This window comes from Amblyomma americanum, chromosome 2 (assembly GCF_052857255.1).
Source record: "Amblyomma americanum isolate KBUSLIRL-KWMA chromosome 2, ASM5285725v1, whole genome shotgun sequence".
Lineage (NCBI taxonomy): Eukaryota > Metazoa > Arthropoda > Arachnida > Ixodida > Ixodidae > Amblyomma > Amblyomma americanum.
Window position 1 is genome coordinate 107460690 of NC_135498.1, and position 10270 is coordinate 107470959.

At 44.4% G+C, this 10270-nt stretch overlaps 1 long non-coding RNA gene across 1 annotated transcript; it reads right to left on the reverse strand.

The window, feature by feature from the left end:
- Positions 1-2906: 2906 nt before the first annotated feature.
- LOC144118941 (uncharacterized) lies at positions 2907-4352 on the reverse strand. The gene is made up of 3 exons (XR_013312201.1): positions 4306-4352; positions 3959-4033; positions 2907-3213 (listed from the first exon to the last, which is right to left on the reverse strand). It is a non-coding gene; the product is annotated as an uncharacterized LOC144118941 (long non-coding RNA).
- Positions 4353-10270: the final 5918 nt, after the last annotated feature.

Sequence of the window (10270 nt, forward strand, 5' to 3'; positions counted from 1 at the left end):
TGCGTCAACGTACATCAAAATTGGTGTTGCTGCCATATAAATTAGTTAGCTTTCGTCATGCAGTTTACAGAACGATATCTTTCATTTTGTAATATAACTTTTCCCACTATTGCTCCTTCAAGTAAAAAGTTTGCGTGAAAGCTATGTTGCTTTGCTCCCTAGCTTGTGGGCGGTATTTGAAATGTTTCTCGATGTTACGGCACCCGGGCTCAAAACATTTAAATGAAAAGATTCACTTGAAGTTGTTAATCATATGCGTCATCGGCTAGGTGTCCTGATTAGCTTAGCTTGTCGATTGCCTGCTTTGGGCAAGTGGTGGTGCCGAATACGACTCCCAGATACGGGCAAAGTTTTGTTCATATGCGAAGTTTCCGTGTAGCTGTTCAGCTTTCCTTCATAACGACAAGGCTATACTTACATAGGTGCTTTGGAAAAAATTACTACCTTTTTTCTAATGCTATTCCACCTGAGAAATTCTTAAAAACAGTTGGTAAGTCTTTCAGTGTAAACGACAAATGAAAATGTCCCTGCTGAAGAAAAAAGCAGTGTGATGCAATTATCTTATCGAAGCTTTACCACAAAATATCATATATATATATATATATATATATATATATATATATATATATATATATATATATATATATATATATATATATATATATATATATATATATATATATATATATATATATATATATATATAGTACACAGGTATGATATGATGTGATTAATTTTCGTACACTTCCTAAGACATTTATCGAAAAGCTACATATTTGTATGGCAAAACGTGTACGGGGTCATTTCATAATAGGGCTTTTTCAGTACGGGTTTTCATGACACCTGCTCGATAATTAATATTTTACGGTTTCGGTGCGCGCTGTGGACGTCACCACCTGCGCAACTCACCGCGAACTATCAGCCTAAGCGATGACATTAAATTCGAGTGAAGAAATCACGACCACCTTCCCAAAATTATTAGGTAACAGAAATTTACGGGGTTAAAACGCACACATCAACGGCTAATCGCTGCGGGTTCAGTCAGCTGGCAGCTTCGCTCCTCCGTGTTCACCTCACGGGGAACCTGTTGGAGACATCCCGAAAAGGAAAGACAATGGGACTGATATTCGGCCAGCTCGCCACATCCTGCTGTCAACATATTGAAAGAGTGACCTGCCTTCTCCTGAACATGAACACGTCGTGAGCCGCACACATGCTCTGGTTCCCCCTTGTGGGGAACAAAACTGTTCCACTGTACCAAACGCGTACAGGAGGCATTGGCACGGCCATTCTGAGTTTAGAAGTTGAGAACTTTGGCAGTCATTCGTTACTGATATCAGTTTCGGGGCTCATAATCTACTATTACGTAATGGGCGCGTGCTGCGGCATTAGTGCAGTCAGCGACGACTAACTTCGGAGGTGGTTGAAAAAGGCAAAGCAGGATTCAAGAGTTCTTATCATCAGGCCTATCGCTGAACGGCGCTGAGCACAAAGTTAAGTGCGTTGCTGCGTTCTCGACTTATTTCGGCGATGGGCATGTGCTGGATGGTCTTGGGCACACCAAGTGGAAACAATCCTACTAAGCGGCGACATAAAATGACCACTCTTTATATATTTGATTCGAGATGCTCGAAAAGTCGCCATTTTCTCATGATTTTGTAAACTAAGATGAGAGTTGTCAAACCACGGTGTTTCCTGCAATAATCTGAACTAAACTAGTTCTTACATCTTCTGGGTACAGTTTGCACAATGTGATGAACACACTTTACACATTTCACCCACGACATAAGTACCGTCGCAGAGTATATCTTTTAAGTATTTTTTTTGTACCCCCGCAATGTATCTGCGCGCACTCCCTGGAAGAGTTTTCTAGGATATCAGCGACTAATCTCCACTGGAACCGACTAAAAAAATCATGTCTGTTATTTACTGCTAGCGATAGCACATTACACAAGAGAGCGGTTTTTAACGTTTCTTTTATTTCAGCAACAACGAAGTGTGTCACTCATTAAACCGTATGTCTTGTATTTATGCTCTCTTAATGTTAGAAATACCCAGAAGTCGCAGATAAATTATAGTGTTACAACGTTCTCAGATGTGTGCCTAGCTTTGAAAGAATAAAAGGCACACCGGATGTTGTTTTGCCGTCCCAAAGTAATAATTAATCACCTCCACTAGACGAAGCTTGGAGCTTGAAGACTATATTTGATTTAAAGCGCAGGTCGCTTTGTTTTGAGTGTAATGTTCAAGCGGACCCCCTAAGTGTGAATGAAAATATTTGACAGTCGGCTCAATCTGTTATGTGCTCGCCATAAGCATCTTTATAGAATGTGCCTTTTGAAGTGGTATTTTACTCCTCAATGCGATCTCGCACAAAGCAATGTGCGCTCCAAGCGTAAAAATTGTGGGAAGGTAGCTTGAAGGTTATTTGTGGTTGCGCTTTTTGAAAACTTAAGGCGCGAACAGATGCGGCGAGAATCTCATTATGCGGCGTTTGTTTTTGGTTTTTGCTTCTGAACCGTATAAAAGAGTCTTCAGGGCAACCGTAAACACGGAAAGTTGTCAAAACGTGAGGACAAGGGTTCACCTTATTTTACACAGATTCTAAGCTTAAGGGCTGCCATAATCGCTTCGCTAAGTTGCTAAGAAACAAACCACTGTTGCCCGGCTTTTTTGGCAAAGACGCTGCCATCTATGGTGATTTTGTAAAAGGTACTTTGCGAGACCGCATTACGGAACGATATAATTAGTTTCATATCACCCTTTGGAGGGTGACTTTAGCGGACCTAAGAGCGGTAGTTCTCACCCTTAAACAACCGTTAATGTGGATTCCTAAAGGCGCCATCGTCGTAAAAGGAATCCTTCGAGAGGATGGTTAAAAATATCAAAACGATGAACTGGTGAAATATCTTTTTTTATTTGAGTGCAGCAATCCATTTTTGTAATGCAGTGCTTTTCTCCATTCAATCCATGGGTAAAGATACGTGACGTGGGACAGGGATGGCCTAGAAACGCAGCTATCCCACAGCGCTGCTTCGCCGAAGAAGGTTGTCGCCCCCTAGCCGTCGCAGCGACCAGAGTGGCCATCGCAACGGGCTGATGCTCCACTGGACGCAGCGTTGTCCTGGCGAGACTCGCGAGTCCCCTGGTCCCTGCGGCCGTGGTCGCCACATCTTCCGGACTCACTGCGCTCTTCTTTGCAGGCAGAGATTCCTTTGCAGCAAAAGAAATGTGTGCATGAATGATATGTGCAGTTTATTTTATCTATGAATGAGCGGCTTTCTTGCGCTACGCATCCCTCGCCGTGAAGTGGAGAAATTTTGGACACGGTCTTAGTAGCCCCATATAGTATACCTCTTGAAAATGCAGAACAAAGACCACTTCAAAAACCACCGTTTTAAAGTAAATGTATGCCATCTATATGTTTACGCTTTTATATACCAATAATCAGCTGCAATGAGAACAGATTAAGGGGCCATGAGAATAGCCAGAGAATCTTAAGCAGCAATTTCGTGGCCTATATTATTGAGGCCTGATGCGTTCTAAAGTTCAGTAACTGAGGACGGAGATTGCAAGCGGTCCGCTGAAATTGTATCGTGCATCAACTAAGCTTGACGACTTCTACTTGATATTCACTGCGACATCTTATTTACTGGGTGTCTAAGTATGCAAAATTAAAATTCCAAAGAACACTCATATGAGATGGCATTCGGGGTGCTATTACAAGCGGTTTCGTTGAAAACGCTTTTTTTTAGTTGTTTCTGAGAGACAGACACTCGCCTCCGAACTTTGGATCAAAAGAAAAGCCACCATAGTTAAACGCCATTAATTTAATAAAATTAAAGCGGTCAGTTCATCTGATATTGAAAAGCCCTTGTCTCAGTTTTCATGCTCTATTTTTTGTGTGTGAGCATAACGAATGAATCTACAGACAACAACGAAGGTCGCATGCACTTACCTGCCACGAGGAAGGCGAAGATCGCTAGGCTTACCAAGAATGCCTTGGAGTTCATGACTGATTGAGGAAAAGAAACTGCGGTAAAAAATCGGAATATATTATCGCTATAGTTGCCAGATGAGGGCTTCACTAATACGTGACGCATGGTACTGTTCTACTTCATGCCACTCCTAACTCTAACTATTCAAGAACAACAATGCAACTACACCAAATCAGCCGGATTCGTCCCTTTCATATGAGAATATCCGCACTTTAAAAGCCTATTTATTCTGCCTTTCAATACCGCAAGTGCGTATTCAGCGCTTTGGGCCCAACGAAAGTACAGTGCTTGCAAAACGACCGCTTACCTTTGTATTCGTAGTAAAGACGAAGATGATGTTACAGGAACACTGCTGTACTTCTCAGTATGAAGAGCGCTTTTATACCATTTCCTCGGATTAAAAAAAAAAATTCGGAAACGCCCTTAGTATCGATGTAGCCAACCAAGAGCATGAGAGAGGAGTACGGGAAGTGACTATCGCATTTCCTGCACTGTGATTGGTGAGAGACGCCCCGAGCACCATTGCCTGCATTCAATCAGCGCAATGACGCACGAAATGCGCCAGCTGCTAGAACAAGCCGCAATGAAAAGCCGTGCAGATGTTTTATCTGTTACACCAGCGGGAATCGCAAGAAAAAATAAATCGCATGATTGCAACGGGTCACTACCGGCGCTGAAATCAATTTAATGTTTTATTTTATGCGAGGCCGCGAGTTTCAAAGTACCCTAAACAGGAGGCCATGGGGCCACCCGCAACAACACCGGGCCTTCAAAAATTATATCAATAGACGTTCCTTCTAAAAAGAAAACGATATTTTTCGGCAGGAAAGATTTTTGTGAAAAAGACGCTATCTTACCCAAAAGAAAAAAGTCTATCAAAAGGATTTAAAAAACACAGCAAGAAAACCTCACCTGGTCTTGAGGCCATGCTCTCTAAAGAGACTTTGTGGAATTCTAAAGTACACAAAGAAAGGTTCAGATAATATGAGGTCTTTATTTATATTGTATCTATCGCAACATTTTCAGTTTTCGTCACTCATTCCTGGGGCATGATTTTTAAGCATCTTAAAATTTTTAGTTCTGATCGCAACTAAACAAATAATATCAGTCGACACTTCTTGTACTCCAAGGGAAACGTCTGGGTTTAAGGAATCATGTTCTACAGCCGAAGCTATTTTACGTTATGTTAGATTTAACGTCCTAAAGCTCCAGATCGACTGTGAGAGATGCCGTATTGGAGGGCTCCGGATTAATTCCGACAACTCGGGGCTTCTTAAGGCGCATTGAAACGTACCGTGTATGGATGTTTTTGCATTGCGGTCCTGTCGAGATGCAGGCAACATGGTCGGAATTTGATCGCGTGTCTTTGTGCTCCGGCGCCGAACATTATAGTCTACTGTAGAAAAACCTTGGTCGGTTCTATTAAAGGATCTGAACATAGCGCAAACTGACTAGCTTTATAAAGGCTGCGTTGACCAGTGAGGTCGAAGAAATCAGCTGTAAATATATCAAATTTCTTGAGAAAGAAAGTCGCGTTTTGAAGGTTGGTTTGTAACAACTGTATCGGAGCCACTAGGGGATCAGGTGAGGGTGAGCGAAGGGGGAGGGGCATGAGCAGAAGGGCGATGGGCTCTTTGGCTGCTCCAGAGGGCTTGACACTGTTGGGCGGCGGCGACATTCAAGGCCCAGCCCAGGATGCGAAGCGGCAGCTCCGGAAGGGAGATGCGCACAACAGCCTCCCTTCGCTTCTTTCATTACTTCACTTGAAATTGAGGGTTGGATTTGCCTTGGTTGCTATTTTCAAAAGTTTGCATTCAATGTGGACATTGGAGTTTCGGTTGAAGTGCAAGTTTGAGACAAATTGTGCTGCAGCAAACAACGTCTCATGCTCATCTATGAGGAGCCTTGAGGAACGGCCCTCTATGCTCTATATATGTTAAGCTTTTATGAACGAAAGTGTTTTTCATCCTGTCGCGATGAGACCAATGATACGTGCGCTACGGAGAAAAAGTGCTAGTATGACGTTGCGGCGTCCAGCCCTTGTTGGGAGTAACCACCTTCTAAGAAGAGGGGAGCACTATGCAGGGTAATTTTTTGTATTTTTCAGAGCAGCTGTTAACGCCATGCTTCAATTTGTGTGGCACTGGTGGTAAGCGATTACGTGGTCCCTTGCCGAATAAAGTTGCACCGACCGATTCCATAAATAAATTAAAATGGTCTGGTTGGTTCTCAGCGATATGGTGTCATTCTCTACGTGACCTGCTCGCAGTCTTTGATTGCTTCTCACAAATCGTGATGTCCACAGCAAGGGAATACATGCATTGCTCTGACGACATAATGGCCACCGTGTCTGATGCCAGAAGAAGGGCAAAGAACTGGCTTTTTTTTAATCGGCATCGTCGGTGCCGGCGTTGTCGGCGTAACCGGTTGTCCAAAAATCAAAGCGAAGCGCTACATGGAAGGTAACTGCCACTGGAAGATCCGAAGGGTAGCTAGCAGCGTAGCACGCTACCTGCCAGTACGCGTTGGCGTAGTGGACGTAGTGGGCGTAACAATCCACCTGGCAGATCTCAGGTCTCCCTGTCACCTGGAAGTAGCAGAAGAAGAAACCTCCTACCACGGCGAAACCGGAGCAATCAAAGGCTTGAAGGTGGCGGCCACGGGAAAATCGCGTAGAGTGGCTAGAAGCGTAACGGGCCACCTGCAAGCACTGGCAGGTCACGTGTGATGAGTTGCACTAAAACTTTGCATTACCGACTACCGTAATCGTCTCATTTTGTTTGTAACGCGCTTGCCACCACTACGCTCTGGCTTCCTATGGATAACGCTTTGCAAGCAGTGTTCAGCGTTCCAACATGCGCCCGTGAGGTAATTTGCAACGCACCTTTATATTTGTGCGCGTGCGCGCGCGCGCGCGCGCGTGTGTGTGTGTGTGTGTGTGCGCGTGCGCGTGTGTGTGTGTGTGCGTGCGTGCGTGCGTGCGTGTGCGTGTGCGTGTGTGTGTGTGTGTTTCTTTCGCACAAGTGTTTCCCTCCCGCGCAATTCCTCCTAGAACATAAAGACCGCATCGCACATGGTCAAAGACGGAAGAGACGAATCTAGCAGAGACGTCTGGAGAAGGAAACGCCATCGAGAGGTTTGATGACCGACCACCTTAGTGGACCGTTAAGAATCCGCTCATTTTCTAAAATCCCACAAAGTATACATCAACCAAAGGGCAGAGATTGTGATTCTTAGAGATGGGAGCTCCTCAGCCGAACAACACATGAAATCAACAGGGAACACGCACTCCCTCATCAATTCATCTCCGAAGCCACTCCAGAATGCTGCGCTGCCATAGCGCATTGCTGAATATTGTATTCATTGTGCGAGTTTTTTGTTCTGCACGAAAACCGGCTATGACGAATGTTATTTACAACCTTTGTCCGCAAAGTTCCGAGAGTCAGTCCATTACCAAAAATGCGTTTAGCATTGCAATCATTTGAGTAGATCCACTTTGAAATAGTCTTCTTTGCAGTATATACACAGCTTCCAACGCTTCTTAAGGTTTGTAAACAGTTGGGAAGTGCTTTTTTTGGTAGGGCTGCCAGCATCTTCGTCGTGACGTCTTAATTGGCCTCCACGCTCCCCATCCAGCGACCTTTTAGGTCTCTTTTTACACGACGAAACAGGAAAAAATCGCATGAGGAGAGGTTAGACGAGTATGACGGATGGGGAAGCGCATTAATGATCTGTCCGGCTTGAAATTTTGTCACCCTCACCGCACTGTGCGGCTTCGCGTTATCGTGGAGCAGGCTTCATTGTCCAGATGCCCATAAGTCAGGGCAAAAGTGTCCCAGTGCATCACGCATGTGTTGGAGCTCCCGGATATAAAACTCCTGATTAACCGTGTGCCCTTGTGGGACGAACTCGTGGTGTATGACAACACTGGTGTCGAAAAAATAAACTATCATTATCGTCTTTGTTTTAGCCTTCAGTCGCCCCATTTTTCTCGTCGCCGGAGAGCTTGTGGACCGCCGTTTGACGCTCTGCCTCTTTGTTTGAGGATCGTAAAGAAAACACCATATTTCGCCTTCAGCAATGATGCTGTCGATGAATACAGCATCCTTCTCTGCCTCGGAGAGCAAATCAGCGCTCACTGATGCCCGCGTGTCGTTCTGTTCCTTTGTGAGAGAGTGCGGCACAAGTCTAGCATTCAGCTCTCGTTTCCCCAAGCTCTCACGCAAAATCTGGTGGAATGTCGTCTTATTAAGGTCGAGAGCATTTGATGGCATGCGGACTGTAGTGCTGCGGTGTCGCTGTATAATTTCCCTTATCCAAATCACGTTGTTTTCATTCCGCGAGGTTGAAGGGCACCCCTGCCTTGTGTCGTCTTCCACCGACGTTCTACCCTAAACGAACCTCTTGTGCCACTCGAAAACTCGAACCCGCGACAGTATCTCGTTGCCGTAAGCGTCACGAAGGAGCTCATACGTCTGTGTGGCTGTCTTGCCAAGCTTCACATAGAAATTTATGTTTACATGCTGTCCTAGGTAAACGACCATCTCTCCACGTTCACTCACAGTAGAATGCGCAGACAACTGGTGACAACGTATGGATGATGGATGGATGAATACGGCTGAACCCTTTAAATCGGGCGGTGGCTCAAGCCACCTAGCCATGTCTTGTGAAATTTTACTCCTGTCTCGCTTTTAGCCACTAATAATATAACCTTCGCATGGTTACTTCTACCAGCTTAAAATCTACTTTCCCTTCACTATCCTTAAACCCCAATGGGTTGGGTAAATAATCCCCGCTGCTTTCCACTGTAGGGTGAAGCCCTTTACAGAAAAGTATCAAGTGTTCAGCCGTTTCCTCCTCCTCTCCGCACGCAATGCACAACGTGTCTATCTCATAGTGCGTAAAACTAAAGTCCTGGCCTCAATCAACAAAGCGCTTCCCCTACAAATATCATAAATATTTTCTTTGGCAATTTCCAGTTTAAAGGTCCGGTATGTTCCCAGTGCCAATTTTGTCAGCAACCCTGTTTTCCACAGAGCTCTCTCTGTTTCTGTAACCTTTTTCTTAACCGATAATTGCTGATTTGCCCCCTTACTGCTGTCCAGATATTTGCTTGTCAATTTTCTAGTTCGCTTTCTTCATTTCGTGTCAACATTCTTTATATTCAGGTATCTTAAAACTTTCCTAGCCCACTGCTTTTCCCCCATTTTTCTCAATCGTTCCTACAATGCTATCTTACTGCTAGCATCTCTGCTCTCGAAAGACGCCCATCCCATATCACCCTGTAACCCCTGATTTGGTGTATTGACATGTGCTCCCAAAGCTAACCTTCCTACTCACCGTTGTTTAATTTCTAACCTTGCTTGAACATCTGGTCTCATGCACAGGACCGCATTACCGAAAGTCAGGCTAGGGACCATCACCCCTTTCCAGATCCCTCTTACCACTTCATACCTATTGTAATTCCACAGTGCCCTATTTTTCATGACAGCTGCACTCCTACTAGCTTTATTCATTACATATTTTTCAGGCTCTGTCAGATACTCAGCACTGTTATTTATCCACACCCCAAGATACTTGTACTAAACCAGTACTTCTAGCATGAGCTCCTGTATTCTATGCTCGCCACCCTCTTCATTACATATCATGACTGCAGATTTTTCCTTACTACACTTGAAACCTAATCTATCTCCCTCTGTACCGCATGGGTCTATCAACTTCTGTAAGTCTTCCTTATTGTCAGCCATTATCACTATATCATCCGCGTATATTCGTCCCGGTAATTACTTTTTAATCCATTCCACTTGCTTGAAAAAAGAAAGGTCCAAGCCTAGTCCACTCCAATCTAGCCTGGTCTCCAACCCTTGCAGGTACAACATGAACAACAAAGGGGCAGAGGACATCCTTGCCTAAGCCCCCGCTGTATCTCTACAGGCCCTGATACAATTTTTCTCATTTTATGAGCACTCTGTTACTTTTATATATACCTCTTAAAAGATTTATTACTCCATCTTCCACATCCAATGTGCAGAGTATGTCCCACAAATACTCCTGAAAAACGTTGTCATAGGCTCCCCTAATATCCGGAAATGCTAGTCATAGGCGCCTGTGTTCCTTTTCCGCAATCTCTGAAAATATATTGTCCTAACACCTCCTTTGTTTCCGGAACTCATAGTTCCCCTAGCACACCCTCGTTCTCCACCACATCCTGCAGTCTATCCTTTATAATCTCCATCACCACCCTGTAGACCACAGATGTCACTGTTATGGGA